Genomic DNA, 16991 nt, shown 5'->3' with positions numbered 1-16991 from the left:
GCCACCTAGGGAGACTTCAGATGGTGAACTGGTCAGACAAGGAGACAACAGGGGCACTGGAAGGACTAACAGTGGCCCACTGTAATGTGGGCAGTCAGGGAAGGTCTTTATGAGGAGCCTGCTTGAGTGGATCCTACCAGCTAAGAGGGATCGACTCACCAAGGACTGAGGATGAGGGAGGGAGTTCCAGGCTGCCAGAACAGCATATACAGAGACCCCTAGGGAGGAGAGAGCTTGTTGCATCCTGAGAATGTCAGAAATGTGGAAGACACTGGAGGAAGACGGAGTCCTGGTCCCCCCCCCCACTATCCCGCTAGGGTCTAGGTGGGGGTTGAGAGGCCCAGTGGACTCAAGATGCTGTTGTTTGAGTATAAGTTGTAGCAGGGAGCTTGCAGTACAGGGGAAGGCTGAGTGTGGAAGATGATTAAATTCAATGATGGGGGTACACAGAGTCATGGGGAGATTGGGGAGATTTTTCCCCAGGTTCAACTCAGTGGACGCTTATTAAGCCTTATAGTGTACCGGGTACAGGGCGGGGTGGGGGGCAGTTATCCATTTGTAGTCTCTGGTCGGCAGTGGGGCCTCAGTCCTAAGGTCCCTGTCCCAAAGAAGGCATGGGGGTAAGAGTGCTGGTGTGAGGGGAACACCTTCTGGAAGGGAAGGAGCTGCCACCTAGGGTGGGAACACAGGCTCCGAGAATCAAACAAAGGCAAAAGTTAATGGATGGTGATGACATGGTGGGGCATAAGTCATGTGGCCAAGGGGGATGGCCCTGAGCTGCCCTGTGGGCTGTCAGGGTCAGCCCATCCTTGCTCCGCTCAAGTTGAGTCACAGGCCTGAGCTGGGCCAGGACAGGGTGCCAATGGTCAAGGTGACATCCCAGGTTCCACCTTGTTTGTCTGGCTGGGTGTGGGGAGCTCCAGAGCCTGGAGCTGCAGAGGGGCCTCTGAACCCCAATCTCTGCTAAGAGCTGGTGGTTGAAGCTGGTAGGGGTGAGTAAGGGTGAATAGAATTGATTTAGGGCGCCCCCTTGACTGCTTGCTGGCTTCGCTAACCAGGGGCCAGCCTCTCCTGTCCCAGCAGACCTAGTGGCCTGGAGACCCAAATCATTTCAGAACCCAGGTCAGAGGCCCTCAGGCACCCCTGGGAAGGGCTCCTGGAACTTTCTAGAAGTGCTAAGTGTCCTGGGGGTGGGGAGGCAGAACAGGGGACATTCCTGGCTTAGGGAACCTGATAGGAAATTTGATTCCAGCTTCTGGTAGTGGGAGGGAGAGCAAGTTCTCCGTGTGTGTGTGTGTGTGTGTGTGTGTGTGTGTGTGTGTGTGTGCCACAGATCCCAGGGTCTCTGTAGCATGAGTGTGTGTGAGGTTCCCGGCATGGTGTGTGTGTGGGGAGGGGGGAGTCCCGAGTGCTGTGTGTGCCCGCGGGTGTGCCCGGGCCTCTGGCCTAGGGGAATGCACGTGTGACAGGCCTGCCTGCTGTTGGGTGTGAGGGGAGAGGCCCCTTCGCTCCTCTGTGCCGCTGGCACTGGGCCTGGGTCCCCACCACCTCGGCCTGGCGGGACTCCAGCGGACGCCCTCGGGGTACGCACCCGGGCTCCCCGTTCTTCCTCCCCACAGTCCCTCCTCCCTTCTCCTTGTTCCCCCCCCCTCCCCCTGCCGGGCGTGGAGGGCCAGGGTGGGAGGAGATTGCGACTGAGTTTCCATTTCATACCTCGCGGCTAAAACTTTCTTTCTGTCTCGCTCCCGCAGTCTGCAGCTTCTCCTGTCATCGGAAATGCCAGGCCAAGGTAAGGGGCAGCTGGAGCGGGTAGGGGCGGGCTGGGGCGGGACCGGGCGGCTGCTCTTTGTTTATGCAAAGCGCAGCGCAGGGGTCAAGGTGAAGGCCAAGGCCAGGGAGGTGGTAGGGGTCCTGGTCCCCCTGTGTACTGCCCCATTCGGCCAGCCTGGAGTAGCCTTGTCTGCTGCTCTACAGAGAGTGGGGGCGGGGCCGTGGAGTTGTCTGATAAGGTGCTACCCAGTTTTCATAGGCCATCCCCCCCCCCCGCCCCATTTGCGTGCTGTGCTTAGTTTCTCCAGTGTTTCCTGGCGAGTCATTCAGGGGAGGGAAACTGAGGCAAGAAGACAGGACTGATTGCTGCTGGGCCCTGATTGTTCAAATGTCCTTTCAGGTCTGGGCAGAGGGTGGTGGGTCAGCTTTTGGAGTAATGGGATGTGGGGTGGGGGGGGTGTCATGATTCTGGAAGGAAACTGCTGGCAGGTGTCTCAGTTTCCATCGTGGGTTGGAGACCTACTAGGAATTCTCTCCCTACTCTTCCCCAAAGTCTGCTCAGGCTCCAGGCTGCCCGATTCCTGCCATTTCACCTGCCCTTACTGTATAAACCTGGCAGGAGCCCAGGTGAGAAGGAAGCCAGGCAGCAGCGAGTTAGGTACAGGGTCCGTTTTTTTACCCCCAGGCTAATATTTTTTATTAGCTGGGCGGTGTTAGGCATGTCATGGCTCTAACAGAGCCTGATTCATTCCTAGGCTATGGGGATAAGAAGCCCACCTCTCTAAATGTTGTAAATGTTAGTCAGTTAAGTACTCAAAAAACAGGCAGACAGACAGACAAACAAACAAGAAACCCACTACCAAGGAACAGGGCCTGTTTGGGAGAACAGGCTGTTGATGGAACCTCAGGTCAGGAAGTGGTCTGCCCCCTTCTGTGAGATCCTGAATATGCAGTTGCCTCAAGGACACCCTGGAAGAGGTGCAGCCCTTCTCCCCACTGTAAACTCTGGGTTGCAAAGGGGGCCTGTGGTTTGCAGTAGGATTAAGGCTATTTGGCTTCTCTGGCTGGGTCAGCATTATCTTTGGGTGTTGGTGTTGGTGGTGTGTGTCTTTCTCTATTGTCCTCTTCGTTCAGTCCATCTGGGGCAGAGTTCTCCATAAACTACTAAATGGCTTGCTCCTCTCCTCACCCCATCACACCCTTTTCCCATATCAGTGTTTCTCAGTAACAGTGAACATTTGTGCTCTAGGGGCCTAAGCCTTAGAAAGTACACACACTATCAGAGTTTAATCTTGTAATCCCACAGGCCAGAAGATCGTGTTGCTTTTCAGTTGGAGAAATCAAGGCACTGAAAAGTGTAGGTGTAGTTCTTCTGTCCTAACCTTTTGTGCCCCTTTGATTGTCCTTTCCTGGCCACTGGCCCATGGTTCTCCCTGCCTGGCCTCCAGCCTCTTTTACTTTCCATCTCCTACCAGCAGCAAGGAGATACGTAAGGCAGATTAGGTGATGAGTTTACTGTCAGTGAAAAATTAGTGGAATAGGTGGCTCAGAAAGATGTGACAGACAGTGGTCCTCTGTTTCAGGGTACCAAAGATGACTTTCAGGGGTCTCAGCGTGCCTGACGGCTGGGGGTGCAGGTGCCCCAGGCTGTAACAGTCCTGCATTGCTCAGTCAAGGAGGCCACCTGAAGGGGGAGGGTTCAGGCAGGGCACCTCCATACAGATGGAGCTTTTCATAGGATTTTCCTCTATAGGAAGTGGAACCTCTTGGTGGTGCATACTCCACCCAGCTGGCAACACTCTACCCAAACCACAGCTCTTACTGCAGCCCTGCCTCTTCCTCCCACTGGGAAGCCCAGTTCTATGCTGTGGGCTTGTAGCTAGATCAGCTTGGTGGTCATCCCCTCCATCCCCTGCTTCTAGAGGAGCAGCTGGCCAGCCCTCTTCATGGACAGGACACTGCTCTAAGGCAGCTGATAGGAGACTTAGGCAGGATTAGCCCAACATGAGTGCTTGGAGGAGGTGTTACATGAAATGAGACCCAGAGGATGCCCCTAGGAAGGAGAAGAAGGAAAAACAAGACACAAAGGCCCTGAGGTGAGGTGAGCTTGAACAAAGGTCAAGTGCAGGCTGGAGAGTTTAGGGCACTAGAAAGAGGACAGAACTGACACTGTGAGAGACTGTGTTGCCCCCAGGCAAGGACAGGGCCAGAAGTTGCTAGTGGTATCCACACAACACTATCCAGTGGCTTGGCTGGTGGTATAGCACTCAGAATCATGGGGCAGTTGTGAGGAAGGGGCTGACTGGGGTGCGTTTCAAAGCCTAGAGCCTTGCTGGTGGGTGGGATGTTGGGTGTGAGAAAGAATGACTGACTCATAGGTCTTTGGCCAGAGCGACTGGGGACATATGGCTTCATTTACTGAGTAGAGGAAGTGTGGGAGAGGGTTCCTTGAAAGCACTGTGGGGATTTTCCTTTGTTTTGTGTCCTTTTTCAGTTTTCTGTCTTCCCTCCTTTGGGGAGTCTTCTTGTTGGCTCTCAATTCTACCTTCCAGAATGTTCCTGTGGTATGAGCCCATGCTGGGATGGGGCTGGAGCATGGATACATAGCAATATAATGTAACAAAAATTCCCTAAATTTAGAAGGTCAAGGCAACAGTAACCATTTGTGTTGCTCACGGTCTCTGAGGGTCTAAAGTTGGAGAAGGGCTTGGCTGGCCAGTTCTAGCCAGGCAAAGCATGGCAGCCAACATCATCTCCACCACTACTACACACAGTATTAGAGACTGAACTAAGGACCTCAACCATGCTAAGCAAGCCCCTGACCACTGAGCCATACCCCTACCCTCTTGTTGACTTTCTTTGAGACAGGGTCTCACTAAGGCACAGACCTCAAACTCTGCTGTAGCCCAGGCTATCCTTAAACTTACCATCCTCATGTCTTAGCTTATAAAGTAGCTAAGATGACAGGTTTGTATCCCCAGGCTTAGCAGCGATCTTCTGAAGGTCTGATGGGGTTTGAGGGTCCTCTCTCGGGTTCTCTTTTGGGGCTGCCAATGGGGCTGGCTGTTGGCAAAGGCCCCTTTTCAGCTTTGTGATCTCCTGCTAAGGGCACTTGAACTTTCTTATGTGATACTGGCTTCCTGGGAATGATTTCAAGAGCATGGAGACAGAAACACTGTGTCTTATCCATCCCAGTGGGTGAGGTGTAGGGACCTGCGTGGGCTTGTGTGCCCGTAGGGGGAACCCATGGAGTCTTCACAGTGGAGCTGTGCTAAGGCCATGTTAGTTACTTCTGTTGCTATGGTGAAATACCCGACAGAAGCTATTTAAGGGAGGGAAGGTTTATTTTGTCTCACGGTTTCTGAGAGATATCATTTTCCACTATGGTGGTGAGGGCATTGCCGTGGGTGCATGAGGTAGTGACTTGGAACAGTGGGGAGGAGAAGCCCACTGCAGTGACCTGCTCCTGAAAGCCCCTCAGCCTTCAGAGCCCCTCTATAAACTGGGAACCCAGCATAGATGATGAGCCCATGAGCGATACTAAGATTCAAACTATACCAGAAGCTAGCTGCAGCTGCCCAGAGAAAGGGCCAGGCTAAGTGATTCGGGGAGGCTGCCTGAGTGGCAGAGTGCATCTCTGTTGATGCTCTCATGTTTCCTCATCTGTGTCTGCACAGGACTTCCCAACATGGGAGATACTCCCCTCCATGTCACAGGCTGGGAGACAGGTGGGGCTCACAACATTTTACATATTCACCACTGACACCTAGCAGGGCTCCCACATCTCTGTACAGTGGCTTGTACTGGGGTTGACCAGTACAAGGTGAGAGGGGAGTGAAGGTGAGTGAGAGAAACAAGGATGCTGAAGAGAAGTGACTGGACTCTCAGTATGGTTCCAGCAAACCCCTTCTCCAGTTCTTGTAGAGGCTAAAATTTTCCCATGGTCTCCTACCCTTGTATCGCTTGGGGGTCCTTACCTGCACCCTATTTTTTCTCTGCTGCTGAGGATTTTAAATGAATGATCAGCATTTGCTTCCCAGTCTTTTTAAAAATTTATTTTTATTTTATGTGTGTGATGTTTTTGCCTGCACATATGTCTATGCACTGCTTGCCCGCCTGGTGCCTGAGGAGGCCAGAAGTTAGAACTGGTTGTGAGCCACAACAGGACTTGAACCCGGGTCCTGCAGAAAATAGCCAGTGTTCTGAACCATTGAGCAATCTCTCCAGCCCTGTATCTCAGTCTTCTTGAGATTTACTCTCTGCTGTTGTTTGTCCCCTGCTTTCTCCTGTTACTCCATTGTATTTATGTGTTATTTTAAGTATAGCTCTAGAATGGCTTTAGAGTTACAGAGTTGCAGAGGTATTGCAGGGAGTGACAGAATAGTGGGCCCAGATTCCCCAATTCCCTGACTCCCAGGTGGACTTGGGAGTAGAACCCTGCTACCTTATTTTGACCAGATCAGGTCATGGCTCCTCCCAGAAAAATACTCTTGGTCTCCTGCAGGCCAAATGGGAATTACATGAAAGGAGTAGGGGCCTGGGTGTCCCAGAACTGGGTGACTAGGATTTCTCATTTTCTTGCTTCCCTGAAGTTCTCTTCTGTGCTCAGGATAGGCCCAGGAGGGGAGAAGACCACACCCATGACGTAGTCTCCTCTCTGGTATCCAAAGGGCTCCAGTTTCACCTTTGAGCTCGAAAGGAAAAGGAAACCCACCTTTCACTGTAGTATCACTTTCTCGATGCTAGGCCCTCATGAACGTACAGCCTTCTGTGTAGTTGGCTTGGAGAAAGCTATTCTCTAGCTACCAAGAATAGCTGGGGGGGGGGGCTTGTGGCCCCAGGATCTGCCTGTGGCTCTGAGCCTGGTGGAGTGTTTAAGCTCTTTGGCCTTGGAGACAGACTACTGTGCTTCAACCTAATACTGTGTGGCCTTTGGGGAGTTGCTGAACTTCTCTAACCCATCTCATCTGTAACAGGTGATTATAACAGGACTTATATAACGGGGGTCTTAGGAATACTGAGAATGGTAACCCAACTAGGGCACCAAGTTCATAATGCAGTGCTCAAAAAGTTATGAATACTAATTCACTTTAGTTTATTCTCCTTTCTTGTGTCTTATCTCATGAAAGGTTGGGACTCTGAGAGCCCAGCACAGCTTGCTGAGGCGATGATGTCAAGACTAGACACTTGCACCAATGCTATCTCCTCTCCTCTCTCCCTCTGTCGTCAGGGAAGAGCAAGGTCATTGCATATGCCACTGTAGTGTGGCTTTGGCTGTTTGCCACCTTGTGACACCTAATGAACACAGCCATGGCTTGAGATCTTGTATGGGTGTTGGAGTCACTTGGACACTTTAACACAGACACACGAGCCATGGTCTGCATGGTGTGTGTGGGCACTGGGATTCTTAACAAGTGGCCAACTGTGGCAGGGCTGTTTCTAGCCAAGCTTGGAAGTTTTTTTTTTTTTTTTTTTTTTTTTTTTTTTTTTTTAGCTGTTTTGCTCTGAGGTGTTTGCCAGAGAGAAATGAAAGCATTTCCTCATGATGATGAATAACGTACAGGTACTGAAATCAGGAGAGACTCAAACTGGAAAAAAACCTCAAACATTTTGCATTAGGTGATGGGTGAACAATTGGTGATTCAGTCTTCAGAGTCATATTCTGGGGCCTTGAAAAGTCATCAATTTGGGCTGGAGATGCCACTCAGCTGAAAAAGCAATCGAAGAAGACAGCCTTGTACTTTTTTTAAGCCTATTGATAAATATTTCCAGTATTGATTTTCAAATACTGGGACAGACAAATCTTACTTGGCAGTGATATATATATATATATATATATATATATATATATATATATATATATATCTTATTGTCATTGGATGCGATCTGCCAGTGTTTGGGTGAGGATTTATGAGAGATTGGAGTATAGTTTTATTTTTATTTTATAATGTTTTTTGTCTGGTTTGAGTAACAAGGTAAAACTGGACTCAGAATGAAGGGAGATGCATTCTCTACATTCCGTAGCTGCTTTTTATATATTTTTTGGTTTTGTTATGATCTTGAGACAGGGTCTCACCATGTTGCTCAGGTCATCTCAGAACTCAAGGCAACTTCACTCACCCACCCACCCACCATCTACCATCCCAACCGTCTAAGTAACTGGGATTACAGATGTGTACCACTATGCCTGGCTTTTCCTTTCTTTTTAGAAGTGTTTGTACACAATTAAAATAGATTATTCTTTAAATTTTTGGTGGAATTCACCTGTGATGCCATCTGGGTCTGGGTTTTTCTTTGTGCGTAAAGTGTTTATTGCCAATTCTATTTATATGTTATAGGGACTATTCAACTTTTCTATTTCTCTTTTTGGGTTAGATTTGGTAGTTTGTGTCTTTCTAGGAAACACATCTGTTTCATTGTAATTACCTAGTTTTGTTGACATACGATTGTTCATAGCTTTCCTTAATCATTTATTTATTTATTTTTATTTTTGTGGGGTCACACTAAAGATGCCACCTCTCTCATTTCTGATTCTGGCCATTTGAGCCATGCCCCCCCCTTGGCTATCCTGACTATGGATTTATTAGTTTCCTCCATCACCTAAATGAACCCGCGATGCCAGTTATTGAGTGTCCTTGCACAGTGGCTCACCTAGTTCTGGAAGCACCACACATAAAGCAGGTGTGTGGCCAGACTCTCAGAGGAGAGTGTTGAGGTGAGATCCCTGCACCAGCCCCACAGCTGGCAGGAGGGGACAATGCTGACAGTGCAGGTCCAAGTGTGTGACTCCAGAGCTTAGTGGCTTTCACTGTACAGGGGACCTATCTATTGTATGCTCAGGCTCTCCCATCTGTGGCTAGATTCCATTGCTAAAGGAAAAGTTATGGTCTTGTGCTCCCCTCCAGTGAGCCTCAGTAGCCCCTGACTGTCCTCCTTTCACCTTGTTCAGCAGACCGCTTTGTCTGGGGAGGGGTCTGTATTAGTATCTGTCACCCCCAGTGACTGATCCTGGATCCCCTGACAGCACCCAGGCAACCCACATTGTGGCCCCTGGAAACCTCTCACCTCTACTGGCGGTGGGTCCTCTGGAAGAGCTGATGTAGCACTGCCTATGTTCTCCAGGCATCTGCTTGCCTGTGGGAGGGGTCCCAGGTGAATTGGGTCTTGAGAAGCCATTTCTTCTCTGTTTTATGAGGAAGTTGCACGAAGTTGTTGCTGTACTCTCCTTCCTACAGCTGCCCTCTTGCAAGTTCTTTCTGAGGTAACGGAGTTTAGTGTGTGTGTAGAGGTAACCTGTGGCTTGGAGTGTGTTGCAAGTACACATACCCGCCCCATCCACGGGGGCAAGGCAAGGGAGAAAGTTACATTGAGCCCCAACTGGCTTCTTACTTTCCTTAATTGTAACTCCTTGAAGCACTATTTACTTATTTATTTATTTATGATGTTTCCGACTCTGGGCTATGTAAACATCACGTGGGGGTTCAAAAGTCAGACAGGTCTTAAGAGTTCAGAAGGGTGGGAGGGGAGGACACAGAGCAGAGGGAGACGTATCTGAGATGGGAGATGGAGGACCGGAGGCAAGAAGTGGAGGGAGGAGGAGAAGGAGGAGGAGGAGGAGGAGGAGGAGGAGGAGGAGGAGGAGGAGGAGGCAGGATTACCTTAGTGTTAAAGTAGGTGCTTGCTTAGCCCTCAGAAGGCTCCAGGTTCAATCCTTACTTAGCAGCACACATGGTGACACCGATCTTGCCGTCATGCTGACTTGCAAGGCTGATGTGAGGATTAGACACCTTGCAGGTGCAATCCTGGTATGTGATACAGATTCTTGCTCAATCAATGACTCTTAATCTAATATTCTGGCATCCTAGGATTATAAGGCTCAAAGCGTTTCCATAATAACACAGGGCTCAAGGCCCCAGGAGATCCACAGTGGCAGGTTGGGGTGACTCCACAGAATGACATCCCACACACCTACAGTCACCTGCTGACTGGCCAGCTTCCTCCCTGGTTGGTCTTCTTTTTGTTCTACCCTGCTGAGGACTCCCAGGGGGTGCTGGTGTCTGGCTGATGTATGACATGGCTAGTTGTCCGCTGCAGTGGGCAGGTGGGTGGATGTTTGTGGGGGGCCATTAGGAGGAGAGGGGTGTGTATGCCTTGGGCACAGAACAAGTCACAGATTAACACCCTGGCCTTTTCCCATTGGCACTGGCCCGGGGCACCCAAGCGAGGGTGCTCAGAGGTGGCTGGGTTCAAGCCAGGTTCTGTAGGCACAGCAGGGGGCAGGTCACTCTTGGGTCACGAAGGATGGGAGGGGCAGCCTCTTCCTGTCTGTGGAAACTCACACGGCTTGGATTCCAACACTAGGCACATTTGCAGAGATCCTGTGTCCTTGAGCCCATGGGATCCACGGAATCCAATCCTCAGGACTGCTCGGTAATAGGCATGAGTGTGCCTGCTGGGGCAGAAGAGGAAGTGGGCTGGGAAGTTAACAGTGTGCTCTCATGGCCAGTGAGATTGGCATGAGGTTCCTGGATTTGAATGCAGGATTGTGGAAAGCCTGGGTAGAGACTAACCTGACCGCAAATGTGGCTTCACTAGCTGGGATATGGGACCTCTTTGTAGTCTGAATTTTTGATCTGTGGAAGTTCTTCCCTTACATGGTATGGTGAGAATCTAATAAATTAATACATGTAAAAATGCTTACAAGGGCAGTTAAATGCCTGTGGTTACTACCATCATTTTGCTGTGAGTGGAGTCTGAAGATGGCTTCAGACTGTCTTCATTTTCTGCCTGACTAAGGCCTGCTGGTCTTCCCAGGAAGACTGCACTGGGCTGCCTTATGATATGTGGTAAGCTCTCAGCAGCTGTGCCAGAGAAAGGAAGGCTGGATTGGAGGCAACCAGTCTCTTGTTTGACAGTGTGGGGGCTGAGAGTTAAAGGTGCCTTATTTCCTCCTCTGCTGACAAAGGAGCAGCTTTGGGCCATTTTTGCAGTGATTTGGTTCGCACTGATGGGGACTGGGCTCCTATGTCCTTCTGGCAAGGACCTGGGTGTTGAAGTCAGCGAGGTGTGAGTGTATTCCACTATACATGGTGTATTGCCAGTCAGTGGTTTGTGACTATGGTAGCTGTTTACAGGATGCTGATTTGGCCTGTCTGAGGATCCCAGAGCAGAAATATCTGCATCACCTGAACTTCAGACCAGATGTGCTTGCTCTGCTCCCTGGACAGCATGTACCATCAGACCTCTGTTGGGGTGCCTTGGGGCTTCTGGGGCATGTCTTGGATTGAGTTCTTTCCCTCTAAAGGCTTGATCATATTTTGTTCTCTGATTATTATAACCCGAATCTGGATTTAAGATTCTTTAAAAAAGTGTGTGTGTGTTCGTGCGTATTCATGGGTGTATGCATGCGTTTGTGGCAGTCACAGGACAACCTCAGGCGTCACCTTCATGAACATCATCCTTTGAGACAGAAATTCACTGGCCTGGAGCTTAGGTGAGACCAGCTGCCTTACTTGTCCTAGGGGTCCTTCTGTCTCCACCTCCCCAGGGCTGGGATTACAAGTGCATGCCACTAGTAGGGGCATTTTTACACGGGCTCTGGGGATTGAACTGAGGTTCTTGGCATAAATCAGCACTTTACTGACTGAGCCATCTCCCTGCCCCTCTCCACTCTACTTTTTGAACTTTAAATTTTTTAGGCGATTTCAGATTTACAGAGAATTTGGGGAAGTGTTTCAGAATTTCCCTACACCTTTCACTGTGCCATGTTAAAGCATACCCAACCATACCACAGTTGTTAAAACAGAGGTTCCACTGATCTGATAGTATCTGTGACTAGACAGCTGAGTAGGATTCGGCCAGCATTCCCGTGGCTGCCCTGGGATCCAGTCAGAGAAGCCACAATGCTACAAGGCCTCATGTCTCCTTAACCCCCTAGCCTAGGACAGCTCTTCCATCTGCATTGTTGTTCATGGCTTTAGCTGTGTGAAAGGCGGGCTAGCCTAGGACAGCTCCTCCATCTGTATTATTGTTCATGGCTTCAGCTATGTCAAAGGAGGGCTAGCCTAGGACAGCTTCTCCATCTGTACTGTTGTTCATGGCTTTAGCTGTGTGAAAGGAGGGCTAGCCAGTTACTTGGTTTGATTGTCTACTCTATCAGGTGTATACCTGCTAATTGTAAAGAACTGCCACTTATCCCCTGGCTGTTTCTCAACTTGGGCACTTGTTTGTGTGTACATGGCCTTCACTCTATAGGCTATAGTCTGGGGTTGCATGCTTTTCCTGTGGTATTGGAGTCCTCCTGAGGGGTACTGAATCCTCAGTCCTTGGCTGTTTACGGAGTCTGGATACCCAAGAAAGATGCATATTCCTTATCTGTTGAGGAGCTTATTTTAAGGCGCAGGCTTCTCAGGACTGCATTCCGGCAAGTGTAAAGGATGCAGATAAATGGGTTGCAAACCCTGTCAGGGCTGCTTATTCCCCAGAGCATCTCAGCTCCTGAATGCTTCAGCAGACTGGAGGAGGCCCAGCTGCTCAAGTGAAGATCATTTCCTTCTTACAAGGTCACTGATGGTAGGTGTCATTCATATCTATAACACACCTTTATAGCACCGTATAGGTTGTGTTTGATTCACTCCCTGAAAACATAGCCTACCAGGTTAATGGGACTCACCATCATACCTACCCATCCATACTCTAAAGGAAACCTAGAGCTGTTTTGTGTCACCAAGAGTGGAAGGGATCAGGGCACAGAATTCAGGTCCAGGCTGCCTTAGCTTCCAGGTGGGATCTGAGCATGGCCAATCCTTCCTTTCATCCCTAGAACAGGAGAGGTCCTGCTGATTTTAGGCATGTGTGGAGTCAGCAGGGTTTTCTGTGGCCATGTTTGAAGGGAAGTGATGGTGTCCCTTTCAGAGAGTGAATCTTCAGCTACTTACAGCTTTGGGAAGGGACACCCCTAACTTGGAGTGACTGTCAATCTTTCTGGGGACCCGCTAGAATGCCCTTCCTTCCTAGGAGGGCTGAGGTGATCTATTAGGTCTGATCAGTTTGGGAAAGGGAAGCAGAGAGATCAAGGTGGTTAACCACAGACCCCAGGCAGGAATTGTGGTCATGTCACAGGTGAGTGGATGTGGCAGTGAGTGTGACCTAGAGATGCAGACGGACATTCTGGGATGTGAACCAGTGGGAAAGCCAGTTGCCCTACTAAATGGGCAGAACTCCCTGTAGTTCTTCAGGGCCTGATTTTCCCGGTGGCTGGAAAGGTACTATGGGAACTTAGGATGCTATAAGGGAAGACTCTAAATATATCTCCTCACCTCTCACTCACAGGACTTCGATTTCTGTATTGATTACTTTCACGTTGCTGTGACCACAGTACCTGAGAGACACAAAGCAAGAACATTTGATTTTGGTTCATGGGTTTTAGAGGGTTTCAGTCTATTGTGGCAGGCATGGTGGAATAGATCTGTTTATGGCAGCAGTGTTGTGTGGCAGAAGCTGTTCACATCAAACTAGGTAAAGAAGCAGAGAACAAAGCAGAAACCAGGGGGTTAGCCTTAAAAGCCCCTAGTGATATACCTTCCCACCATGCCTTCATCTGCTTAAGAACCATGGCCTCCCAGAACAACCCCACCAGCTGGGGAACAAGCATCAAAACATGAGCTTGTGGGGCATCAGATAATAACAGCATCTTACTACAGTGTATCAGTGGTCCTTCTTCACACAGGAGGAGACTGAGGCTTTGGGTGGTTGGAGTTGCAGAAGCTGGCTACAGCAGACATGGTCATACAGAGTAACCGGGTGGTTTTCATCACTGAGAACAATCTGCTGGCTTTCTTGATCATCACAGAGGATACTCCAAGGGGACAGGAGGGAGTTGGCTTAGCTGCGGGCAGGCCTTCCTCTGGGAGAAGCCTGAGGGGACCCAAGGCACTGAAGGTACTGCTGGGTCCTCTTCAGTGACCTCTCCAGAGTGTTGGGGTGGTGACCAAGGGAGGGTTGGGCCATCCTGTGCTGGCGATGTGTGTATTGGAGGGGCAGTGACGGGCTGAATGGAGAGTCCTGGAGTCCTTGCTGGCTGGTCCTGCGCTGGTGATGTGTGTATTGGAGGGGCAGTGATGGGCTGAATGGAGAGTCCTGGAGTCCTTGCTAGCTGGTCCTGACCTTGGATAAAGCAGCATGTGAGGGTTGTTCTGCCACAAGAACATGTGGTTTTCATGTCTACTTCTCTGTCCCTCTGAGAGCTTAGACAGGGTGGTAACTGGGAGATGGAACTTCTGTCTGTGGTCTCTTGGCAGCAGGCTTGGTTGTACCAGCTTCATTTTTCTCATCTATGAGACAGGAACAATAGAAATCTTGCATGAATGGTGTGGTGTGGTGTGATGGTGTGTGTGTGTGTGTGTGTGTGTGTGTGTGTGTGTGTGTGTGTGTGTGTAAATGGCTTGTACCCTGCTCCTGGCTAGACCCTGTGTGAAACTTCAGACTCCTAACTGGGGGTGCCAGTGAAATCTGATGGGGCTTTCAGACTCTGGTGTGGGGTGCGGGGATGGGAGGGGGCTGGACAGAGTGGCCGTACACAGTGTTCCCTGCAGCTGCTTCTCTTGTCCCCTCCCCCTTCCTCCCTGGCTCACATGTGAGGATAACGATGACGATAAAAACACACACTGCCTGACCTCAGCGTCCAGGCATGTCCCCTCACCCCTCCACCAGCCGCCTCACATTCCTGGAGCTGAGGAGGCCAGGGCCACCCACCACCCTCCACCCTCAGAGCATCTAGCTGCCTCCTTGGTCCAGTCTGAAGCTGCTGTCCATCCTGCTGGGTCTTCTCAGCCAGTCTCTGTAGAGGCCTTGAGTGCTGAGGAGTACAAGGGTAGGTCTCAGATGGCCTAGATCAAATACTAACCATAGTAATAATAGAAATACTTATTATTTATTAAGCATCCAGGCACCAAGTTTCATGTTAACCACTTTCTATAGATCATGTCAACAAATTCTCAAAAATAAATCCCATGAGAAAGTTTCTATTTTTTAAATACATTCTTCCCGCTTTAGCATTAACAAAAGGTAGGCAAACAAAGGGGCACCCGAGGCTGGCTCAGAGAGGTAAAGCTACTTGTCCAGTATCACATAGTTAAGGAGTGGGTGGTGACAGGACGTCAGTGATGCTCATGTTCCATAACTAAGCTTTACTCCAGCCTGTGTCAATCCAGACTCAGGACCATGGTCCTGAGAGAAGATGCTAAGATGGGAGTCAAGATTCGTTCATCTGGTATCCCTTGGGCAATGGATGTCAGAAGAGTTGGGTGAGCTCTCCCAGGGCTGAGAGCCATGGGACGCCTCTGCGATCCCACTCTAACTATAGGGATGAGGTTAAGAATCTAAGCAAGTGGTAGGAGGCCTTTTCCAGGATATATCTCGTGTCTTTGAGTGCAATAAAAACACCCTTTCTCAGCATTTCCCCAGGAGACTTAAGACACCAGTTTCTCCTCTGTGCTTACTGGGCACATCTGACTAACAACTAGTGTTTCCAGGAGGCTCTGGGAACCGATTCTCACACTGTGTTGGTGTATTTCTGGCAGTAAGCACGGGCGTTTCTTCCTAACTTCAGTCCTCCTCCTGGTCTAACCTCCCTTCCCCTTTCTGTTGACTTTCTCCAATGTGGATGTAGCCTTCTAGAGTCTCTTGCCTGTGTGGTCCAGTCCTTCTGTCTTTCCCTCCCTCTTCTGCCTCCCACAGGTGACTGCCTTCTTGTCACTTTTGTGATGCTGTCCTAGCTTTAGTCCCGCTCTGGCTCTTGCTACACTAATTTTTGGCTTTTGCTTGCAAGGTTCCTTAAACATTGGAGAGACAAGATCAGATTCTACCTTTGCTGTCCAGGCCCTGGGACCTCCCTCCACTACGCTTTCCCTTCTGTGAAATGGCTGCAATGGCATCTTTCTTCAAGAGAGGCTCAGGGACTAGAGATGGTGGATGAAGAGTTGGGTCAGAGCCTCTCTGGATAAGTGGTGGTAGGGATTATAGTTTCTTTCTTACTTTCCATGTAGCTGCCCACCCACTGGTCACCCCTGTATGGCCCATGGTCCTGGGAAAGCCATATGCCTGCATGTTTGGGGTACAGATGAGGGCTTAGGTAGAGTCCCACATTGGGAACTCAAGGGAGTTTGTGGGTGTCCCACCTATAGCCAGGCATATCTCTTTTCCCCTCAGAACTATGGCCATTCCACACTGGTATCAGTGCTGTGTGTTGTAAAAGGTTTTCAATTTTCCACTCATTCTGAAGGATAGGATTCATGGACTTGATCAACAATTACATACGTTGAGTGTACTCTGTGTGTGTGTGTGTGTGTGTGTGTGTGTGTGTGTGTGTGTGTGTGTTATTATTGCCTTCTGTTTTAAGACAGGGATCTGGCCTTGAACCTGTGATCTGCCTGTCTCAGCCTCCAGAGTGTCGGGATTAGAGTTGTGTGCCATCACACTTACCAATGCATTTTCTTTCTAAATACATAATATTAAATTAAATTGTTGATCCATGTTTCTCTTCAATGTCCTCTGTGTACCTGAGAGTCAACATGGGACCCACTGAACTTCTCTGTTTAAGTGTGTGTGTGTGTGTCTGTGTGTGTCGGTGTGTGTGTCTGTGTCTGTGTCTGTCTGTCTTCATGAATACTCTTTTTAATTCTTAATTAATTTTCTTCTTTTTTTGAGACGTGGTTTCTCTGTGTAGGCCTGGCTGTCTTGGAGCTTGCTCTGTAGACCAGGCTGGCCTTGAATACACAGAGATCCTCCTGCTTCTGCCTCCTGCTTCTGCCTCCTGAGTGCTGGGATTAAAGGAATGGGCCACCATGCCTGGCATGAATTCTTTTTTTTTTTTTAATTATTGTTGGTTTTGAAACAGGATCTCAAGTACCTTGCATCTTTGGTCTTCCTGCCTCCACTTCTAGAGTGCTGGGATTATGGCCAGTTTATATAGTGCTGAGGATCGAACCCAGGGCTTCATGCATGCTAGGCAAGTGTTCCACCAACTAATATGCACCCCCAGCCTTCCTTTTTTTTTAAAGTGGGAGATTAAAAACATATGCAGATGTAGCAAGAATCTTACAATGGCCTCTGATCTCTCTGCTTCAACAACCATTGATTTGGTGCTTTTTTTATTTCTTCTCTTCCCAAACCCTCTCCTCCCTATTTTTATTTGTTTACTTTTTGCTGGAGTGTTTTTTTTA

General features: G+C 49.4%; 1 protein-coding gene across 3 annotated transcripts in view; it reads left to right on the top strand.

The window, feature by feature from the left end:
* The first annotated feature begins 877 nt into the window (after positions 1–877).
* The window catches only part of Tns1 (tensin 1), a 162503-nt gene continuing 146389 nt past the window's right edge, over positions 878–16991 (top strand). The window contains exons 1-2 of one of the 3 annotated variants that reach the window (XM_035441023.1): positions 878–992; positions 1752–1789. The gene's annotated coding sequence lies outside the window, so the exon portion shown is untranslated. Of the gene's footprint in view, positions 993–1103; positions 1123–1549; positions 1584–1751; positions 1790–16991 lie in introns of those variants that run through there. The other 2 variants (XM_035441029.1, XM_035441028.1) reach the window with 2 other exon arrangements.

The sequence above is a fragment of the Cricetulus griseus genome, chromosome 2, assembly GCF_003668045.3.
Source record: "Cricetulus griseus strain 17A/GY chromosome 2, alternate assembly CriGri-PICRH-1.0, whole genome shotgun sequence".
NCBI classification, from domain to species: domain Eukaryota; kingdom Metazoa; phylum Chordata; class Mammalia; order Rodentia; family Cricetidae; genus Cricetulus; species Cricetulus griseus.
The sequence above is the reverse complement of the archived record's forward strand: the minus strand, read 5'-3'. Positions and strand labels throughout refer to the sequence as shown.